Raw genomic sequence first — 24,430 nt, forward strand, 5'->3', positions numbered from 1 at the left:
TTCGAAGGGATGATATATAGAAAGCTCATATTTTATGATAGTACTGGATAATCACGTGTTTTGAAACTTGATTTGCAGAAATTCTTGACCCGTTTATCTCAGCACATAATGAGAGTGAGAATTCTCAGCAAAAAGACGAGCAACGTTTGAGTTAAAGTTGCTATTTTATGCCGTAGTGCAACAAAAAAAATCAGCCGTATTCTGCTTTACATCCCGCTGTCAGAGGCAGCTGTCGTCATGTAAATCTGGTGTCAAGTCATGACTCCTTTCGCGATCCGTCAACCTTTGTGAAAACTTCTCCCATCTCTTCTTTCTGTCATGCTGTCACACCCGTCAATCACCTGTCAAACCGCCTCGTCAGTCACCTGTCTCCACATTATGAATGCCGTTTCATTCACAGGAAGTGATTGTGCAAGTATGTAAATGACAGACAACTGAAAGTCCAAAAATAGACATGTTAAAGAATACATAATTCTAACTTTTTGTCGCAGAACTGATCCTGCTGCAGATGCATCATGCACTGCTCCGTTAATGTAAAGCATCAGCCCCCCATCAACAGCGTTTGCACTAATTACCTCAGCATGTCGTTAATTCTCACAGCTAAGGAATGCTTTGCTAAATCAAATTATAATTTACAATAACAAAAAGCTTTGAGACATGATAAGAGCAGATTTTTCAGTGGCAGAGCTGCTCTGGAGACAGAATTGAACCTCAATGATCAGAAAACAGTTTGTAAAATCAGACATGAGCCCAATGAAAAGCAAAGAAAACAAGTGGAGTCAGCTGATATACTAATGAAGACACACACTCTCTTGCTGCTAAATTAAACAATGAAATATAGTCAGTAGTTGGCCTAAATCTCCAAATTTAAGCCACACTAACTGGCTGACAGCTGGTGGTTTGTAAGCTAGCTGACCCTCCAAGATGAAGTCATGTCTGTGGAGGGATCCAAAAGAAGTTACTCTCTCATTACGTAAGCATTTTTGTCACTTGAAGGCAGAAAAACAAGATAGAAACACAACACTGACACTGGGCAGGTTTCATTACCCCTAAAACTGAATATAAAATATGTTTAATAGACATATGTCAGTTTCACAAAACCTATTTATTGCCCAAAAGGTTCTTTCAGTCACATGAGGTAGTATTTGGGGTGAATTAAAAAAGTCATATTTCACAAAACTGCAATGGAAACACTTTTTTTTGCTTTTATATGTCACATGATGGACTATCATCTCCCAGAAATCCCTCAAATGTGGCCCCTCCCACCTATAAGGGGCTCGCCTTTCCACTATTGCTCTCATGACACTCCTACTTCCCCTTCGATTGGAAATAATGACAGCTAACGCGTTGGCTGCAATAGAAATAAACCTGCTAATGGATGCAGTCATTTCGTAATTGTGTTTTATCAACATTTAGAAAGTAAGTTTTGCACAAATCTGTAATGGAAACTTGCCTATTAACACATTCCTTATGTGTAAAAGCTAATATGTTTGCCAGTCCCTTCTCCTTCCCAGAGTGTCAAATAAAGAGGCTTTGTTACACCCCTCAGCATATGAAACTGACACCACAGGAACCTTTAGCATCCTGTGAGATGCACTGCCATGTCAAATAACTCCAATGTAAGTAAATCCATCCACAGCAATACTTGACACGAAGAGCAACTGACGTAGAATAAAGAGTAAATAAAGATAGCAAAGGTGGTGAGGCCAAAACAAAACAGGAGACCATAGTTCATGTCCCATGTGAAACATTCTGTAACTTATATTTGGTCACTGCGCAATGACATTACTCACTTGATGACCCAAATGATTACCTTTTTGTCAAAACCTTACCAAGTATTTTTGTCGTCTAAACCCGTCTGTTTCAAAACATTAGCCACATTTTATGACTTTTAGTCACACATCACACAGAAACGCTAAAGGGTGCCCTGTGCGTCACTATGAGATGCTGAAGGGCATGCAAAAAAATTTGTATTGCTGTGATGTTACCCATTGGTTCATGGACTGCCATTCTGATGCCTCAAGTTCGGCATTTCAGCCATATCATCTCAACAGCCAAGGCTTTCAAGCGGCCCCGCCCTCAAATATCCATAACTTTAAGCTTTAATCAAATGCAGAGGGTTGAGTTATATTGGCTAAAAATTCAACTCCCCTACAGTTGTCATAGATGTCGAAAATAGCAATAGAGAACATATTAATTTCTGCTGTAAAGTGTGGCATTTTAATATGGAGGTCTATGGGGATTGAGTGTGTTTTGGAGCCAGCCTCAGATGGCCAGTCAATGAACTACACTTTTTGGCACTTTTGAATGGACTTGATTTTTAAGCCTTGGAGGTTGCCAGCTGATTTACACATATAGTGCACACAAAGAAACATTTATTTGAGTAGTGTTTCTGTCCATCTGGCTAATATCCAATATTCACTTTCTTTTCAGCTCTTTGTCGGTCTCCAAACACTCCTGAGAAATCTACAGACTACTATATAATTTAGAACAAAAAAAGAAGCACCAAAATATGAGACAAATAAACAAACAAACCTAAATCCAGAAACACAGAGCAAATGTGGCACCAAAATCTCACTGAGACAAACATTTTTAAGTGCATCTGGCTCTGTAAAATGTTCCACTAGAATACTGGCTAGATGTTAGCTTTTTTTTGGCAGCCAGCCAGCGAGACAGCAAATCAGGTTTGTCTATGTGCTGTTTGATGGTGGGCATGTCGAATATATACAGAGCTTTTTGCCCATTCAGGGTAGAAATGCAATTAATGAGAAAAAAGCCAAATGAAAGGCTCCATAGAACTGAAGGAATGTGTTGAGTGGTAAAATCTCTGTGGGTTTGTTCGAGCGAGCAACACCTTTTACTTTACATCTTACACCATTGATTCAATGTTAATATAAAAATGTGGTTTTAACTTGCTGCAAATATTGGGTTTGTTTGCCAGTTTGCAAATTGATGCCCCTGCCTCGAGCTCTGAAAACACTGTGCTTTCTACCGCCAGTGTTTCTTTCTATTGCCTTCAGAGCCGCTCTGAGAAATGTTTGTACAGCTAAAACTCCAATCTGCTCAGCATTACCTGAGCACTTTGTCAAAGTGTGAAAGCACACTTTCGGGTATTTCAGTCCATTATTCTTTCATCCCATCAGTCCTGGTCGAGCTGCATGCTACTAAAAGCATGACCAGTAAACAAGCTGGTCCCAGTGAAGTCAACCTCCATGATATGTTTTCCAGCACTATTACCTTTGACATGGACTCGAGTCAGCTGCCTGTCGTCACCATCTATGTAAGGTTGGGTTTGCAGTCGATTTGACCCCGAAGGTTTGGCTCTTATGTGACATCATATTAAATGTCAGGAGTGTGTGTGTGACTGAGGGCAGCCGGGGCACGCCATGTACTGACGTGCAACGGCTGACGCCTCGCCTGCTCGCGGCAGAATGCTGCTAGAGGACGGAAAGTGGGACCGTGCAGCCACGTGGTCCCTCACCTCTCACATTCGCCTGTAATGCAGTTTGTCATATTTGTTGTGCCATTTGTAACACTGCCTTCAGGAAGCCTTTAACCTGCAATTATTAACTGAGCTATGACTATACATAAATTATCAGCACTGTCCAAAACTAGCTGTGGTTGCCAGAATAATTCTTTAAAAGTACAGTAAGGATGTAAACTACTTTACAAAACCTTTACATTTTTTCAAACTGTACAATTTACACTGTCCATCTGGAAGACAAAAGCCATCATCAATGGATCAATCCATAGCAAATAACAGAAAAATGTCCAAATGCTGCTTTGTGTTTGGATGCACTATCAACAATGTAGATAGCCCTGACTTTAGTTTTTACAAACTTATGAACTGAAAGACTGAATTTTTAAGAGGACAAAAGTGGATAATGAAGTGCGGGATCAGCAGAGAGGATGCGGGCAAACTATGCGATCCTGACTCTCAATGTATCTCGAGCAGCAGGTCTTTTGCTGATTAAACCAGACAAACTGCAGAGGTTTATGCTGCCTTCACATGCTCCTTGAAAATGTCAAAATTCCGACTTACAAGCACATAAACAACCATCCAAAGTCGGAACGAGTGAGAAATTGGGAAATTTCAATGGTACCCAAGTTGCCAAGTTGTGACATTTGCATGATGTTTCAGGGCAGCAGAAATAGCGGAAAGAATGGAAACAGTGTTATATTTTTACTATTTTGTTGCTTGTAGCTATAATTTACTTCTAGTAGCTGCACATTTTAGTATATGCATCTATTAGCTGTTGCAAGCAAGCAAACTTTTATATAAAGCATGCCAGCCGAGTAAACTAACATTGTTAAAATTATTTTATAACATGGGTTGCCGACTTGACATCATAAAAGCATAAACATGGCGGGCAAAAGTCTCTGTGTGGTCAATGGTAAGAAACTTTTATTGTTAATTCACATATCAAATATCAATTTTTGATCACATGTAAAGTGTAATATGTTATTCATGTTGACTGCTGTCTACGTAGAGTGACCTACATTAAATATAAAAATATACAAAAAAATTACATATAAAATATATATGAAATAAAATATAAAAATATAAATAAACTGGAAACAGCTTTCAACCGCTTCTATGGTGCTCCCACTTTACGATCTATTAAAAGCACATGAACACAACGAAGTAGGAAGAGCGACTTCCCAACTCGGAAACTCCCACTTTCCCACATCACATGAATGCAGCATAACCCCTCCGTCTGGTCCATGTATGGTCACTTCTGGCTCCAAAAATCCAAGACAGTGACAACCTAAATGAAAAATTCAATCCTTCAAAGCAAGAGTCCACAAATGGCTTATGTCACGGTGGCTACATGCATTATTTTCACAGTCTATGAGATGAATATTAGTGTGGATGTATATGTAGTCATTGCCAAATGCTGGGAAAGAATAAAAGAACAATGATAGAGAAGAGAAGATCTGAGCGTTCATGTGTGTGCGTGTGTGTGTGTGCATGTGCGTGTGCCTGCTATGAACGAGACAGAGCTACTGTATAACCCTGAGGGCACCTCACTGTCATTCTTTCACACAGCTGAGACAGATGATGGAAGACAGAAAGTATAAAGGAGAGAGTGAAAGCATGGCCGGTGGGGAAACTGAGAGCAAAAAAATAAAAAAACGAATGAATGAAAGCAACTAAGACAGGAAGAGAAAGAAAGAACAAATGAATGAAGAAAGAAAAGAGCAGAAAGAGGGAGGCAGGAAGGGGGAAGTGGAGGGCTAAAGATTGATGTTTACTGGTGGAGAAACATCCTGCAGTGTTTGGAGTGAGACCAGCTGAAGAAATGCCACGGCCAACTAACTGAAGCACACCGGCGCCGATGTGCACATAAATCACGGCTGAAAATGCAATTATATGATAATTCACAGTACAATTCAATTCAGGGGGACTATTCAAATCCGCTCAAAAAAAATGGCAACCCGATCACAACACATTTGTCAACACCATTAGCATAGAAATAAGTTTCTGTCCGGCACTTCTGCAGATTGGTCCCTGACTTGATACATTCTGCACCGCGATGAGGCGACATTCACAGGCGGCACTTGACATTTGATGGCATCAACACTAAAAAAGTCAAGAGTGTAATACTCCCGTTAGAGGTTAAATTGGTAAGTCTCCTGACATTCTCTTAAATATGGATTGACCTATATTTAAAATGGATCTGATTAAATTGCAGACAGAATAATGGTTTGACTCATAAACGTCTCAAATTTATAAAAATGCTTATAACAGATGCTGATATTTAATGGCTACACGTTTAACCGTGTGTGCCAGAAGAAGAACGGACCCTGCATTTATGATAAACAAATGCAGTGTATAGCACCTTGCTCTGTTTTTATTCGCACAGTTTTTTTGTTATTTGGCAAAAAAAAAAAAAGTCCCTGAAAAGCTCAATCAGCGGTTGTCAAACTGTGGGGCACAACAACCTTAGTGGGCCTGGAGGCATTTTGCAGGAGTGTGCATGACTGAAGCAAAAAAAGAAGAAAAAAAGTGGATCTTTGTACATCCTAGGTGCTCGAGGCACAATATTATAGGTACACTGATTGCTTTGGTGCTGTGCCACAATTTCTATCATACATGATAATATGTCATCAGTGGTGTAAGTTATTCACGATGGGCCCCAGTGCATACTATTATGATGTGGTCTGATTTGCACTGTGGTGCACGTATCATTCTGTCTTATTGGACAACATCACCATGCACATTACCCAGCAATCATCATTGCATATCTGTATAACAAAAATACCATAGCAAATGAGAACTTATTAGTTTAATCTAATTGTTTGTTTTTATCGTGTTGGTAGAATAAGCACCATATCTTGTTTTAGATTTCTACTGACTTTTACCTTAAAAAACAAAACAAAAAGAAAACCACAAAAGATGGGTTTTTCTTTCTGAGGGCATATTGACAAAAAGGCTTCATTTTAACAAAATGACAGTTCTTTGATCGCAGCTGTATTTCCAAGGTGGTGTTCACTCATAAAGGTCTCATTTTCTATCTGACATATTGTTGGTATCTGACACTAATTGATCCAACAGAAGATACACCTGTACACTATAATTCAATCCAATACAACTGTCATAAAACAAATCCTTCCTCTGTGAAATATACCGTTTAAAAAGGAAATATGCTTTCAACATTAGTAGCCGTTAGTATTTAATATTGAGTACAGAATATTTGCCTACTCATGGAAAATTAGGTACTGATGTGTGTACTGATGTTTACAAGGATGAAATGTAACAAAAGTACATCTATTCAAGAACAAGCATGAACGAAATGACAGATTATTAGATCTGTTGTTGCTTTTTTATATTGTTAGGCCTATTCTTTTTTTCTTTTTCTTTTTTTAAGAATATAATCTAATTATTAAGCCATTACAAAAACAATTGTGGCTGAAGCCTTGGACGCCCAGGCCTGACAACACTGGTAGTCATTGTCAAGAACACACATGTATCACAGAGGTAAATATTAAATCAGGACTGGTTTTTGGATTGTATTACAGTGTAGGAGAGTTTTTTGTTTTTTTGGAGACCATTTTCACATTTGTGTGGCAGCCATTTGCTTTTCAGTTGTTGCCAGGTATGATAATGACACAGCTATTTACTGTGATCCTCTTTATTGCCAAATCCAATTCTCATATGTATCTCAAAAAGGGCAGCAGCTACCGCCTCTGATGTGCACATCTGTAATCTGTGTGCGGCTGGAACACCCTTAACAGATTTATTTATTTATTTATTTATTGCCAAGCTAATAATGGCAGTGGGAAAGGACATGAGCAGCAGGAACAACACCAGCACTCATAGTGTTGGGGAGTGTGCACAACACAACATCGCTAGATTTTATTTTCTATTGAAGATTAAAAATCTTAAAAAATGATTGACATGCCGTTCCACCACCAGAAAACACACAGACAGAGTAATTGTGTTTAGTGGTGAATGTGTCGTTCATATATCATGACAGTGTATTGAAGTGTAGAGTAGAGTCTCTGAAAGATAGATTCACTTATTTTGTGGTGTAAAATAATAACATAGCATTTGATAAATGAATGAAATAAATAGCATAACACTCGCTGTGAAATAGCTTCGGTGTGTTAAGCTAAAGTGAGTCAACAGCCTTGGAGGAGAGACTCGAGTGTGCGTCTTTCATCTCCATTTGTATCAAGTGTTCCATAGAGACAACAAACACACACAGGACGCTGAGATCTTTAGTCAGATAGAAGAAGAAGGAGCGGTGCGATGCAGCCCTGAGGAGGCTATGATGGCAGTCACTCAGTCCAACTCTGAGTGAGGCTATTTTTGATAAACAAAATATTTATTCAAATGAAACTTCATACTACCAGGTTTGTTTGAATTCAAGTCAAAGTGAGCCCACGGGCAACCAGTATCTTATTGATATAGTAGTGTAAATGCATGCTATCATACTGCATCACGGTCAGTACTAAATGTCTAACACTCATTAACCCTTAGGGCCTGTTTTAATATTACACACACACATATCGCTCTGCACACAAATTGGCTTTTTAGAGTCAATTTTTAAAAATATTATACATTAATATTATCCTCTACTTTCATTGAGTTAAATTTTAACATCAGTCCTAATCATCAATATATACATATAGTCTCTGTAGTCAGCTTGCGACCCTTTGTAGTCTTTTTGTGTCTCTGCTAAGTTTGTGTCTTAAGTGTCTGGCTTGCATGTCTTTATGGTCATTTGGCATCTGTTTGTGGTCTCTCTGAATCTCTTGGTAGTCTTTCTGCATCTCTTTGTGGCAGTTTTGAGTTTCTTTGTAGTCAGCTCATGTCCCTATGAAATTGTTTGAGTCTCTTTATGCCCACTTTGCATCTTTTAGTGGATATTTTGCATCACTTTGCCATAATTTTATGTCCGTTTGTGGTCGTCTTTAGTATTCATTTTGTGGTCGAGTTTCTTTGCTGTCAGCTTGTGATTCTTTGTGGTCATTTTGTGTTTCTTAGTGCTGAGTTTGTGCCTAAAAGTGGTTGTTTTGCGTCTCTATAGTTGGCATCGGTGATCATTTTGTGTCCCTATGGAGTAATTTTGCATCTCAGTGTGGTTGTTTCTTGTCTCTTTGTGTTTTCTTTGAGTCTCTTTGTAGTCAGCTTGTGTCCTTTTAAGTTATTTTTTTGCGTCCCTTAAAGTTTAAGTGGATGTTTTGCAGGTTATTTTGTGATGTTTTATGGTTGTTTTGAGTCTCTTTGTAGTCAGATTTTGTTTTTATGTTTTTTTTTTTTTTATCTTTTATGCTCAGTTTGAACCTTTCAGTGTTTTTTTGCATCTCTTTGTGGTTGTTTTATGTCCCTCTGTGATTGCTAAGCATCTCTGTGCCATCATTTTGCATCTCTTCATCTCCATTTGACTGACTTTCCAATACGAAATACTAACAGTCACTTCCAAAGGCTCTGGATCAGGGGCCCCTCTGATCACAGAGGCCCCTGTGTGTGAGCTTGGTAGGACTGCTCTATATATCTATACATGCTAAATGTTTCCGTTATGCTGCTGAGCTTCAAAAACACTAACTACCAACTAAGGATTCTTTAAATGAGCTTTCAGTGGTCACATTGTGTCCGCAGAAGGCACAGTTAACGCTTCTCTGAGCAGCAGGACAATACCACGGAAACATGATTATTCATGAGGTGAAACCGGGCTTCTTTCTTTAAAGGGCACTTCCAACAAAAAAAATCGTTTGAGAAAAAGTTGGAACATAGTTGTATCACAACGTTTCCAACAGTGCAATTTAATTATGTCACTGCCCAAATATATTCGGACAAATCTTTCCCTTTTTGGATATCACTACACTGAATCACTGCAGATTTTCCCATCATCCATCAACAAAACACATCTGTGGGTTTGGTACTAGCCAGTTTTTTGGACTATAAAAACACCTTTGACCATTTGGGTGAACACTGAACAATAACACACCGTGCGAAAAACACCTTAAAGGGTAAAATTGCCTCTCCTGTGTTCCCAGAAACCTGGCAGGGTACTGAATTTATTCTCTGCTTCGAAAATGAAATCTCCACAAAAAAACAACAAGTCTTTTTGTGCCTCCTTTCTTACCAGACAGGCTGGATGAAAATGCAATAAAGATTTTCTCTCACTGTCTTCCCTGTTTATCAATTTCTCTCTTTCCTTGTCTCTTTGGCCTTCTTGTGCCTTTTTTGGCTTTCCATCCGCCTCCCCTCCCCTCCCATTCCATCTCATTCCCTCTCTTTTCTTATTTTATTTGGTATTTATCTCTCTTCCTTGCTCTCTCTCTGTCTGAGAGCGCTGAAGCAATCTAAGCTGATTTGTTTGAGAAAACAGTGCAGTTTGAGGGGACAGTGCAGTGCAGAGGTCTGGAAAACACAGCCTCACACACACTCAGTTAACTCTTAAACACCTGCATTGACGTCAGTTTTCTTGTGCTGCCTTCAGATGCCTTTCATCAGCTTTTAAATGTCTGAACCCTGAGAAAATTGGTTTGATTTCTCTTATAAACATGGGAAACATAACAAGCAACTGGACATAAAATGTCCTTGGAACTGCAAAATATTTGTGAAAGGTGACAAAGATGATCTGAAAATTAGTTAGGAGGGAATATCAGATAGATATTTTAAAAAAAAAGATACATCCATCCATCCATCCATCCATATATATATATGAAAAATGTTCAGAAAACTGTATTTATAATTCTCTTAATTCTATATTTAATTTTTAAAAAATTGAATTTTTTTTTAGCACATTCTTGAGGTCGTTTCCTTGTTTTTTAATATTCTTTTTTTCTGTTTGTATTTTCAGGTCATTTTCTTACTCTTTTTTTTACTAATTTCTTGCTAAGTTTTGGGCCATTTCTTGTTTAGTTGCTTGTCACCCTCCTACAATGTCTCTAAAGGAAATCAAGTCAATTTGCTTAAGTTTTAAATGGTCTTGAAAGGGTTGGGGTTTTGTTAAGTTTGTTTTGTTCTGTTGAAAATGTCCTAATTTTCTTCTGTCATTTTGCAGGACAGTTCTTGTCAACTTGCTCATTGCCCTTTTCCCCATGTTTCCTCAAGAAAAACACCAAACATGTTTGTTCTGGCTTCAGCTACTATGTTTAACAGCATAGAAAACCCCCTAAATGATGTTTTTTCAACTTGAAATTAATTTACTTTTCCTAGAATGACCCCAACATGAGAACAAGTCAAACATTGCTTTGTTCATATTTCCATGAAAGCTGCACACCAACAGGATAAAAATATTGTCTTAGGGGTCATTCTTCACCCTGCAGTTATACAATCATTTTCATACCACAGACACACACACACACACACACACACACACACACACACACACACACACACACACACACACACACACACAGAGATATACATCTGCATGAGCACAAATTTACATTATATCTTTGTATAAAGTACAATATATAAGGTGTATTGTAATAAAAATGAGTAGATTCCACTGATTAAATGCAGTCTTTCTGCACTGTGAAGAGGGAAAACCTATAGATTTTCGCAAAGTTTGTGATGAATGACAGTTTGTTTCTTCATGCAAAATAGATTTTGGGTTAAAATTCAATCAAGCTGCTTTATTTTAGGGTTTTAGTGAAGGCGGATCATTTTTTAACCTTAGGACGAATATATGAACATTTATATAGTATATAGCATATGTAGGTATGTATACACATTATGTCTTATATTTTTATTTATTTCATTTTATTTTATTTCTAATGCCCTATTACTTCATTATATATATGTGTATATATCTTTTTATATATATATATATATATATATATATATGGAGAGAGAGAGTAATAGGGCATTAGAAATAGAATAAAATAAATAAAAATATAAGACCTAATGTATATAAATAAAATATAATTTTATTTGTTATTTTCTCTTTTTGCACTTCTTTACACCATGGCCATGGAGAGAGACGTGTATTCACTTCCTGTATGTTTAACATTCATTTCAGAATTGACATTAAATCAGACTTTGACATCAACAAGTAGAATCTACCTAAAGTTAAGACAACACAAGGGTTAACGCAGCACCAGAAAATTGAAGTCGATCCAGGCTCAAAAGGTTAAGACCCGTCCAAAAAGAGCCCAGCAGCAGCTGTGAGGACACTGATCTGGGTGACCGACGTTATCAGAAAAGAGCCTTTTAAAATGTATATATCCATCCACTTAATATCAATATGAAGGTGGCAAAATCTCAGCGTCCTCGACTTGTCCCTCACACACACACCACGCAGCTATACACTCCTTACTTTTCCCTGTGAATACACTCTGAGCTGGCTCGCAGCCTGGCATCTCCTTTGTGTACAACACAGGGCTGGACTCGGAAACAAATGCTGCACGTCGCGCTGTCTGTGCAGTGACATTGATGGCTGTAGCTCTGCCAGCGTGTTGTCGAGCGAGGGACAGGAAAGTCTCTCGAGCGTGCCCGGCAACCAAACAAACTGCTGTTTGACTAACCTTGAATTACTGGCAATATCTGGCCACATTAGCATAACAGAGGAGACCTTCCCTTTAGAAACACAGCGTCAATGTAAAGTCTGTACACTGCGTGCGTGCGATGTTAACTACATGTTAGGGTTTGGCTGAGTGAGTGTTAAGTGCTATAATTGCACTGGACTGTTTTACGGGTCAATTTAAAATCAGCTGGCAATCTGTTTACTCAATGTTTTAGCTTTGTTTTTTTTTTTTGGGTTATGGGACATGGAAGGCAGAAGCTAAAGAGAGTATATTTCAGTAGTTATAAATAATAGACCTGATACAGATCAACATACACTGTAGGTATTATAAATTGATCTAGTAATTAAATTATTTAAAGCCCCTATGTGTAAGGTTAAACATTTCCAACTCTTGCTTGCTTTGTGAGTTTGTGGCTATTAACTCCTGTACTTTTTAAAATCTGAAGTTTCCTTTCACTCCCTTGTCTGAACAATAGGGGGTTTATTCACTGCAGTTTTTAATAATAGATTATCACTTAACATAATAATTGGTCTTGGCGGTCATACAAAGTCCTTCCAAGTAAAAAAAAAAACGGTCAAAGCAAAGTCACGAGTCATTGGTGTTAAGCTGAGTTCAAAGTCTTTTTTGATTTTGCTGAATCAAGTTTTAAGTATGATGATGCCATTGCAAGGAAATGATGAATAAATAAATAGGGAGCTGGAGGAAAGGGTAATATTCTGATAAAAATAAACAAAAAAAAACTTAAGAAAGAGTTGTAAATATACAAGAAAAACTCAAAAATGTGTTCCATGTGATTATAAAGTCACAAATCATCAAGAATAACACTTGCAAAAACTGTAATGAATTGAATGAATGAATTTGCATATCGAACCCAAAACATATATTAAAGCTGTATCGGTATAAAAAATATTAAAGCTGTATTGGTATAAAAATACAGCTTTGCTACAACTAGTTCATTGATGCACAGATGTGCATATATAGCACACAGGTTAAATTAACACATGATATTTTCACAAATGTATTTCTTGATTCATTGTTTGTGTATTGCAATTTGAGTCTGGTGTTTCACAGCAGCACTGGGCTATTCCATCTTGTCCCTTGTTTGCCTGTGAACAAGAATATAATGAGTGCTGATTTAATAGTAACAAAATATTAATTAATTAAGGAGTATAATGTAAGACTTAGCGAACTGTAAATTAAAATCTATCTGTGTCGTGCATAAAATCACCTCTGCCTGTGCTCTTTCTTTTAGGGTGTCATTGCAAAAGAATTCCCCTGGGGACTTGCACAACCAAATATAAATATAATAAATACCAATAAATACCTGACAACTGCAACAGTGGCAGCTAAGTACAGTTCAGGATCTATGCATCAATTACATTTTGCAATGGTTTTTTGGGTGTGAAGACAGCATGAGATGTATAGAGCCTACCATAAAACGTTGCTTAACTACACTTACAGTCTCGTGTTTGTATGCCTCTGTGAACAAATCAAGTTGCACAGTTTACGTCCGTGTCTGTGAAAAACATAGACACTTCACACACGTCTACAATCGGTCTACAGCAATTTCAAGGTGGACACCAAAGATTATTGTCAGAGGGACGCAAGGTCATCTTGACTTTTGACTGCCAAACTCTAATTAGTTAATTGTAGAGTCTAAGTGAACGTTTGCGCCAAATCTGAAAAATTCCACAGAGGATTTCTTGAAATAGTGCGTTCAAAAGAATGCTACGGATGGGGTCGCAATGTCCTTGACCTTTGACCACCATATTCTAATCAGTTCATCATTGAGTCCAAGTAGACATTTGTTATAAAAATGACCTCGAGGTGTTCATGAGATTCTCTCTTTACAAGAATGAGATGGATGCATGGTCCCAGTGACCTTGACCTTTGACCACCAAAATATAAGCAGTTTATCGGTGAGTCCATGCGGAAGATTGCACCAAATGTGGAAAACAAAATCTCTCAATGTGTTTTTGAGATATTGTGTTTACAAAAAGCTGACTGATGGAGTCACAAAGACCTTTGATTACCAAATTTTAATCAGTTCATCATTGAGTTCAATTGGACGCTGGTGCCAAATTTCTCAGGGGGTTCTTTAGATATAACATTTACGAGAATGGGACAGACAACCCAAAAACATAATACCCGCACCAATGGCTACTGCCAGCAAAGAGGCTTAAAGATATACCATATTAACTGAGAAGATATTACATATGAGAGAGATTTTTATGATGTTCATCTCAATCGTCCAGATGTTACGACGTCTGGAAGAGTCATATCTCAGTAGATTCAATTTTCTCCAGGGACTAATTTATGATTGTACATTCATCCCAGTACCCTATGTTCCCTTCTGTAGTCCTCAAGTCAGTAGTTCCCCTGTCTGGTTTACTGCACACCACTCTGTCTACCACTTTAGTTTAATATATCACCTCACAGCTGTCTGTGTGTTTCATTGTGCCTTCGCTGTCCACCAGTGCACTGAGAGCTCGCAGTAATCCATCTTCACTCTGACACCTGCCATTCTGTCTGGGCTGAAAAACTTGCACTGAGCGCTCAGGGAGTCCAACTTACCAGTTTAATATTCTAATTCAACTAGAAACTGGAGGTTTTTTTCCTATTTGAAAATTGAATAATCCCTCAGGCATCAAACTGCACATCTACTATTCCAGCTGCACACTGTGAGATGATTGGCATGGGAAAACCCAAACTGAATCAGCCCTATACCTACTGCTGATCCTTTCACTGTTACATAAAGAATTACAGTTGGTTATTCTTAACCCTTTGAAACCTGGAGCAAGATCACTCTCCTTGTGCTGCTTTCATACGCCTTCATATGTGTTTAAAACCTTTTAAACAACAACATGAAGAAAAATGCATTAAGCAACTTGGTAAGGATTGTTCCACAAATTGCAAGAAATGAGTGGATTTACTGAATTATTTGGAAAAGAGCTAGTGAAAAATGTCAAGGGAAAAAAGTTTGTTATAATTATCATAATTACATATTTAAAAATTATGTTCCAAAATTATAATTCTATGAAGTCTTGTTTGCCTTTTTACTTTCATTTTTGTGGGGGGGTTTTGTGGGTTTTTTTGGCCTAGGGGGGAAAACTATGTAATTATCATAATTACATATTTATAATTATGTTGCATAATTATTATATTTTTATAAAGTCTTATTTGTTCTGTTTTTTGTTTTACTTAATTTTTTTAGTTGTATTTGTTTGTTTAGTTTGTTTTTACTAATTGTATTGTATTTTTTCCCCTAATTTCTGGCTAAGTTTTGGGTCCTTTCTTCTTTTATTGCTCATTGCCTTCTTCCCATGTTTTTGAAAGAAATCAGGCCAACTTGCTTAGGTTTCAAAGGTTAACTGGAGTTTCAAGCATCCCAAACTTGTAATCTAAATTCCATGTTCTTAAACTGATGAATGCATTGGCTGATGTATTGATTTAGCAACATTATGGGCTGGTAACTGATCTTCATTTACCATCAGTTCATTTTCTAGCCATTGTGGATGAGTGATTTATTCTGGGCAACATTTATGCCTGTAGCCTTTAGTGTCTGTAAACAGGTCAGTGTAGACAGCAGCCTCATCTGTTACGCTGACACTTAGTCGTTCGCCATGAGCCAGGCTGTCGGCCTGAGAGATTAGCTGCTAGCGCGCTGCTACTTAAAAGCTCCGGGGGAATAGAAAATGGAGGCGGAATTCGACAAAATGTGTTTGAGTGCGACACTGAGCAGTTAGAAGTGAGTTCGGGGGAGTGTTTGGAAGGTGTTTGACTGGTTTTCTAAGCATTATTTATGTGGAGAGAGTTGACCAAACATTGTTTTTCTGCAGTGTTTTGCTTCACACACACAAAACCTGAGAGCTGACTTGAGATTAGCTACAGGTCCTAATTACTGAAGGAGAGAGATAGTGATTTTTTTCATGTGTAATCTGTGCTGATTGCTGATTGTTAATCCTAAATGGCTCGACACAGCGCTCTCAGATTGTGACACTCATTTGTGGTGATTTCAGCATGATGATAATGGTCCAGGTGTCATTCAGCGGAGCAAAGACTCTGCTTTCTCGTTCCCTCTCTATAGTCCCAAAACCATGAAGTCTTTGCTCTCAACATCAGATGGGTACAAGTTGAACCTATGCGAAATATAGTTTGATCTGGACTATGGAAATTGATTTTCACATGACGAGCAACTCTCACCTCTTATTCATACCAACATATGTTTAAATATATCAGTACATACACATATTGTATGCATATGTCAGTATGTATAAACACCACCATACATAAACATGCATTAGTTGGTATATTTACATCCATTTACACACACACACACACACACACACACACACACATATAGTAAAAAAACACACATACATATACATATCTCAGTACATATAAAGATAGGCCTACATATGTTAGTAAATACATGTACCAACATACTTCTTAGTACATATACATATCAACATATGTACATATGTCAGTATGCATACATACTGTATCTACATACATGCATGTATCAGTATGTATAAATACCAGCATAAACCAACATAAACGTGCATATACTAACATACATAAACATGCATATGTTGGTACATTTACATACCAACATACACTATATGCGTTAGAACATATGTGTGATTGGCTGTCAGACTTGCAGGTTCTGTAAGCACACAGCTTCAGCATATTGGCCTCGGCTGAAAGCTTGACAGGCCTCCCACGCATAGTTACGGTTGCTTGCATAGGATTGGACAGTGGCCGTTCTAGGGAGGGGCTTCGCAAAGGGTCAATTATTTTGTCAGACAGACTGATAATGTGTATTATTTTTATTAGGTATTATTTTTCCCTGAAAATGTACCATTATGCTCTTAGTTTATCGTCATCATCATTATTATTATCATTATTATTATTGTTATTATTAGTATAATTAGTATTGTTAGTATTATAGTATTATTATTATGTTTGCTGTTAATATTTATTTATTTTTATTAAGTTCTCACTTTAGGTCCATTTGTCATTTTCTCTGCAACACCTGGGAAACCAAATTTTAATTTAATTTAATTTAATTTAAATATAGCAAACAAGATTTGATAAAAACAAGTCGATAATAACTGTGCAGGACGTTAGGAAACCCAAAGGGGCTTTTAGTAAAAATCTCCCCTCTAGAAATTACAATATATTCAAATTCTAACAGTTATATAATTAGAACAAACAAACAAGTAGTTATAATAATCATAAATTAAGCAGATGCATACACATAACACATCAACACAGCAAACACATTAAACTGCAGCACAGATATTTTTTCATCTTAGACCTAAATGAGAATTCATTTCAATACTATATTCTAATATTTTAGTCCCCCTCCTTACATTTATTAAAGGACTATGAATATAATTATTTTCAGAGAAAATTGTATGTACAATATTTCTGGAAAAATAAATTAATAAATTATTATAATGCATGTGTTGCAGGTGGTACTTTTGGTTTAATGTACCCATAACACGTAACGCACTGACTGACCTATATGTCCCATGTTCCCATCGTATGTAAAAGGCCACGCATGGTGACATCATGCGGTTTGATATAAAAGGGCCCAGCATATGTATTACAGAAGCCATTTTTCAAGGGACATAACCTTGAGTGTGTTTGGCTTGTGAATGAGTGGGCGGAGGAACAAGCCAAGTAGCCGGGCAGTGGAGGAGCTGCTGTCCACCCAGAGTGGGAGGTTGATTTATTTCAAACAGTATGCACAACTGCAGGCTGCAGAGAGTCCGGGGAATGATTTGTTCAGTCTGATCTTTTTCACCCAGCGCTGATATGGTCTTTCGAGGAAGTGTGCACTATCCTGTAGACCTATCGTGGAAAAACACTCAGCATAAAGGATGTGATGTATTCTGTTTTGTTAATTAAAAACGAATGAGGTGGTCACGATGATGTCACAGTACTACCACTTTAACCCCTTCACAGGCATTGAAACTGCACAGTAGCCATTTTTTGCGATCAAATTGATTTGTTACTAGATTCATTATTATTTGTATATATTTTTTATATGTTTATTTTTTTTTAGATTTATTTTGTCATTTGTTTATTTTATTAAGTTAATTTTTTTTTGGATTTTTTCTTTTTTTTTTTTTTTAAACTGTATTCATTTTTATTTGCATGTATTCATTTTTTCTTACTTATTTTTCATATTTTTTTGTATGACGCCACTTTTATTTCCAGATTTCTATTATATTACATTGACTTCTGCACTTTTTTTTTCACAATGCATTATAATGTTTTTTCTTAATAAATTGATGTATTTTGTTCACATATTCTACTGACTATGGTGTTGTGTATTTTTTTTTTTTTACAAAGGTATTAGTCAGTGTGACTGTTAAAGGGTTAAACTGCAAGCTTTCTTCTTTGAGGCTGATGTTAACAGCCACTGTATTAGGGGACGTCCCAGGAGTCTCTTGTGCTAACAAGGACTTTGTCTCCTGTCTGGGTGAATCCTCAGGTTCAGAGCCACAGGTTTTATTCCTGCCAGCAAGACAAACAGCAGCACTGCAGCATCCATTGAACAAAGTCAGAAGGGCACTCCTGAACCAACTCAAGCCATTCAATGCGATTGACAGGCCGCACATAAGCATGTTTGTCTCTGTGACATTGCTGGCAGGAATAAAACCTGACCCCGAGGATTCACCCAGACAGGAGACAAAGTCCTCGATAGCACAAGAGACTCCTGGGACGTCCTCTAATATAGTGACTGTTAAACATAAACTAAAAAACCTATCCTTTTTTGTCCTCTTTTATGATATTAATGCTATTTTTTTATGTTTTATTTTTATTATTATTGCTTTTTTATATATCTATTTATTGATGCACAGCAATTTGGTCAACACTGTTGTTTTTAAATGCTATTTAAAAAATGTTTTAGAGTGCTTTCTAAATAAATTTGGATTGGATCTTTTTAGTCTGGCTTTTATGTTGTGTCTTGCTATCAACACCTTATGGTTTTTACTTATTCTATTTTTTTAAGATCCATTTTTACTTCCTTCATATGTTTGTGTTTCTTCAATCAAACTATAAAGCACTTTGAATTGCATTTGATTTGTCTGAGAGGTGCTATATAAATAAAATCTGATTGACTGATTCATCGATTAACCTTTTAACAACTGGATCAACATCATTTTTCTTGTGCTGCAATCAGATGTCTTTCACAAGCATTTAAACCTCTAAAAACCTGAAAAGATTTGTTGATTTCTTTTGAAAACATGGCAAAATATGCAAATTTGAAATACACAGTGAAAGGTAATAAGAGAATGACTTAAAAACTAGCTGGGAGGGATTCTTAGATATTATCCAAAAACAAGCAAAGGAAAATGTGACAGCTTATGACTGATAATTTATCAATCTTAGAATTATATTTTCAAAATTATGTTACAAAAAAAGGTTTTTTGTGTTTTTTAACAGTTTTTAAGGGAATTTTCTTGTTTATTTTTGTTTTTTTACTTTTCTTTTCTATTACTTATTATCAGGTTATTTTCTTGTAACTCCTCACTAAATTTTTGTAAATATCAGGGCCATTTGTTTTGGAGTCATTCATTGCCTTCTTCAAAGGGTTAAAGCTACAACACCAACACTGATCAATTTTAAGATTCTGGTCTATTTTGCTTTAATAACATGTTTTACTCCAGAATAGTGATAAGTAAATGTTCAAAATACACATTAAGTTTTATTTAAGTTCCGATTTCTGTTCTGGAAATGTATGTAAAATGCAAATATTTACTTAAGTAAGTAACAACTTACATATTAAAACTTATATATCTATCAGTTATATTTGTTACCCTATATCAAATTTGGTGCAAACATACTCTTGGATTCAGCAATAAACTGATTAGATTTTGGTGTTCAAAGGTCAAGGTCAATAATACCTCTTTCTAATAAATAATGTTCTACAACAAGACAGACATGAATACAAACTGCTGAGGCCAACTGTGACTGTCAGAGCTTCAGATCAGCCAAAACATAGCCAGACCCACCCAAAAACATGTGAATATGAACAACAATGAGAATATGAATGTCATGGTTTAATAAACCGTAAGTGCAGCCTGACTGGTTTGCAGAAGCATGAGGCAGTAGTATTTGTAGTTTCTAATATTCAGAGCCAAAATTCTACTCTTCAGTAGTATTTACATGCACCAAACATTTCAGTTTTATTCCTATCTATGTTCTGAAGGTTTTTATCAGAGGGTTTGTTTATATATAATTCATAGCCTGATTTATTTAACATTTTATTTCCAAAATTGTATCAATATTGCACACCGATTTTTTTCTATACTACGCACTGAGTATTTATTATTATTGGATATTTTTAAAAGAAGTGTTAGTTTAGAGTATTATTTTACTATTTATATAGCATAGTATGGTCATTTATTTAAAAGATTTTTTTTCCTGTGGATAATTACAGACGTGCTTTAATGCTGTGTGTGGCTGTGTGTAGTCAGCTGTGGATGAACTGCAGCAACAAATAATAATTTCCTGTGAAGAATTAATTCAGTATCTATCTATTTAAATATCTAAAAAAATGTGAATTTTTTTTTTTTTTTTTAATGGCTGTTTGACAGTATTTTCTGAGCTACGGGGGCGATAAAAATAGATAAATTAAATTTGGAGTTTTTATTAACCGTGGACTCTAATAAAAACTCCAAATTTTTGAACCTGGCTTAATCCAGCCTTCAGATTTTTGTTCTGGGGGTGTCCGTAAAACAGCCATATTTAATTAGATAATCCCTCATTTGCATATCTAAACATACATTTTCACAAAACTTGTAATATTAAAATGTAAGTAATCAACTGAGGAAGCTTCATGGTGATATCTAACAGTTATTTTTTGTTTTGACCGTGTTCACCTGTAGTGTCTCCCCTTAACTCCATGATAATAATCCATCTGTCTTTCTGAGCCACTTACCTGAACAGTGAGTTACGGTGACATTATTGACCCTCATTATGCCAATTAGTTTCTCAAGCACACCCTGTTCTACTCCTGTTTATTGCACAATCATTTAATGCATCACTTCCTATACATCAAGTTTGGTTTTCTCTGCAAGTGTTTAATCTATAAACATTTAAGACTTTCTTCCCTCTTTTTAATTAGCTGAGAATGTGGGCTAGATTTTCACATCATTAGTGGACCAAACTTATGTTTAATTTGCAGCTGTTAGAGGAAACACTATTCGGTTAAAATCCCTCTAATGGGATTTATTCATGATTAATGCTCAATTTTAATATTAATAGAGTGTGCTGTGGACCAAATTCTGCAGATTACAGCGACACAGTGTATTGTAGGTTTACTATTAAGACAAATAGGCTACAGTATGTTGAAATATGGAGCAAGAAAATGGCAAAATGTTAGATAGAATTTCTCTTTTCTCCCCTCAAATTTCACAAAAGTCAATCCTCTGTAGCCGTGGGTTTGAGAGGTTGTAGCGCGCTATGCATCAGTGATTTCTCCCTTTTCTCTCTCTCTCTCTCTCTCTCTCTCTCTCTCTCTCTCTCACACACACACACACACACACACACACACACACAAGTACATCAGCTGAATACAGAGTGTAACCAGTTACAGCCTCCAATCAAAACGCAAAATCAAAAGGTTACAGATGTCGTGTTGCTGGACTGGAAACACTGTTTGATTGGCAGGTGACCTCTGAGAGTCACAGCGACAAAAACGCATCCCAGCAATGAGGTCATCACACCGAATATGGGCCAAAAGAAGCCAAAAATCACCTCACAGATTACTAATTTAGTAAAGTAAACTCTGTTCAGATCCGTTTTTTATCTCAGTTAGATGTACTTAAAGCCTTCTCTTCAATCTCTCTCACACACACTCTCACACACACACATACATACACACACAATTTATGGTCGCTCTGATTCATTTCTCAGCACCATCTCAGGTAGCTCACATTCTGTTAATGGCAGCAACACATCCAAGTTAATCCTTGGAGAAACATAACAGCTTTTTACACAGACACACACACACACCTATATTGCTCACTGGGTGGGGAATATTGAGCTGCCCATTTCACTTAGAGGTCTTTTCTTAGCACTGTGCATGCTGCGTCTGTGCTGGCAGCTGCTGCTGGTGCACTTAATCACCAGCCCCATATGTGTGTATGTGTGTGTTTGTGTGTGTGTGTGTGTGTGTGGACCTCCTCCACTTTCCCTCCTCCTCTTGAGGTTGTCTACCTATAGGAACAACTATACATAAACACATACACACACATACACAGAGCAGGGAGGGGCGGAGGATGGGACGGCCTGACAGCATTAGATTGGAAACACTGCTCTCTGGTGGTAAATATATGGTACAACAGGAAAGAGAAAGAAGCTCTCAGAATCTCACACTCAATCTCAAAATCTAGATTTTCTTCGATAAAACACTCTTTGCACTTGTCATTGTGCTGCTACTCCAATATTATACATTTTTTTCTCTATGTAGAGATAGAGGTGGATTTATAGATGCACAAGCACCTGTTTCTCAGCAAAATCACTGTAATAAATTATTACATTCCTTTACATCTTGTGCGATATATGATCTTTGTCGTGCATAATGTCCACTGGCTACATGTGTCTTTATGTGATGTTTACATAGATTTTTTCACATGTGATGTCTTATCCCTCTGAAACCTGAAGAGGTTGATTTTATTGAAAAATCATGGTGGAAAAGGCAATGACCAACTTGACAAGAAATGTCCATAATATTTTTAAAAAATTATCAGAAGGTGACTAGAAAATAACCATTTCACATTTTTTTTTTACAGAAAAATAATTATAATTTCTTTTCCCACTTTTTTTGGTGTCATATTTTGATTTCCTTTTCTTTTGTTTTGTTTTGCTTTTTACATTTCTCTTTTTCTTTTTTTTTTTCTACTAATTTCCTTAAAATGTTTTGGCCAAGTTTCTCATGAACTTATTTTATTTATTTATTTTTTTTAAGAAATCAAACCAATTTTCTAAGGTTTCTAAGGTTTTTAGGGTTAACTTCATATGGGAAATATTTTACAATTTCATGTCTATCATGCAACTTTTTTTAAAATCAAAGGTGGGCTATGCAATCTTATTGTTTGTTAACAGTAGTGAAAGTCAACCCCAAAGGTGCCATTTTTGTGCTATACACACTGCACAGTGTACCTTTAAGGTTGCATTATACTTGCTCCACCAGCCTAACAAACCAGCTGGTCGCTAACTCTGCAGAGGAAGCATTTTCTTTATTTTTTTTAACTTGAGCGACCCGTTTCACATTGCATGTATTAATTCTAAACATCTTCCTTGTGAAAAAAAAAAATTTGATAAGGGCAGCTTTAATTTACATCTGTGTGACATAAAGATGGTTCAGATCTACTGTGGTTTTTCATCTGCAGTCTCTGGGTTTGAATGACTAAACCGATAAATATGTATTGTATAATTAAAGTATACTTGTAAAAAAAAAAAGGACTATTAATCCGTGCTGCTTTACTTTAACTGCCAATTATTATTATTATTATTATTATTATTATTATTATTATTATTATTATTATTATTATTATTATGCCATTATGAATTATCTTAAACATGTGTTTCTTTCCTCTGCCTCCTTTTGATAAACAAGCGGGCAGAGTTATATAAATGTTCATGATGTCCACATAACACTGTTAAATAAAGGACATCCTCTTATTTAACTTCCTTTTAATAAAAATATCTATATTCCTCACTTTGTTGGAGCCCTTATTTATGACACTGGTGTTTTTCTGTGGAATCACATATTTTCCACTGACTGTGTTATTTTCTAAAAAAAAAAAAAAAAAAAAAAAAAGTCGCTGACAGCCTAGTTATAACCAGGATCTAATAATCTGTTATTGAGTTTATACTTGTACTTAAATAATTACACTTAGTTACATTTCACCACTTTTTACATAAATACATACACCAAACTATTTTCTACATCTATTCAATACAAGTCAATGGTTGTAAAGTATTCAGTTTCTACTAAATACTAATGACTAACAACTTCTAATAATTCTATTGTCATTATTTATAATTAATTAATCTGAAAAGTGGAAAAAAAAGATTTTAAGGTTCCAAAGTTTGACAGTCACCAGATCTTTACAGGGATTACTGTTTATTCATTTGGTTACTTAATATTACATTTTTTTTTTCCTAACTTCAACTTCAACTTATCTTTCTCTTTTTTTCTGTAAGTAATAATGAAAAAATGTAGATATTTGATTTTGGGTGTGTGGGTGTATGCATATATGTTTAGTTAATAGAGTATAGTTTTAAATTAATAAGGAAACTAGTGGATTAAAATTCATGACGTATGGAGAATGGAGTATTAAGAGAATTAGAAAATGCATCTTCTGGGGAACATGCGTGTGGATGCTTAAAGCTGAAATGAATTCAAAACCATGGC

Source organism: Plectropomus leopardus, chromosome 15 (assembly GCF_008729295.1).
Source record: "Plectropomus leopardus isolate mb chromosome 15, YSFRI_Pleo_2.0, whole genome shotgun sequence".
NCBI classification, from domain to species: domain Eukaryota; kingdom Metazoa; phylum Chordata; class Actinopteri; order Perciformes; family Serranidae; genus Plectropomus; species Plectropomus leopardus.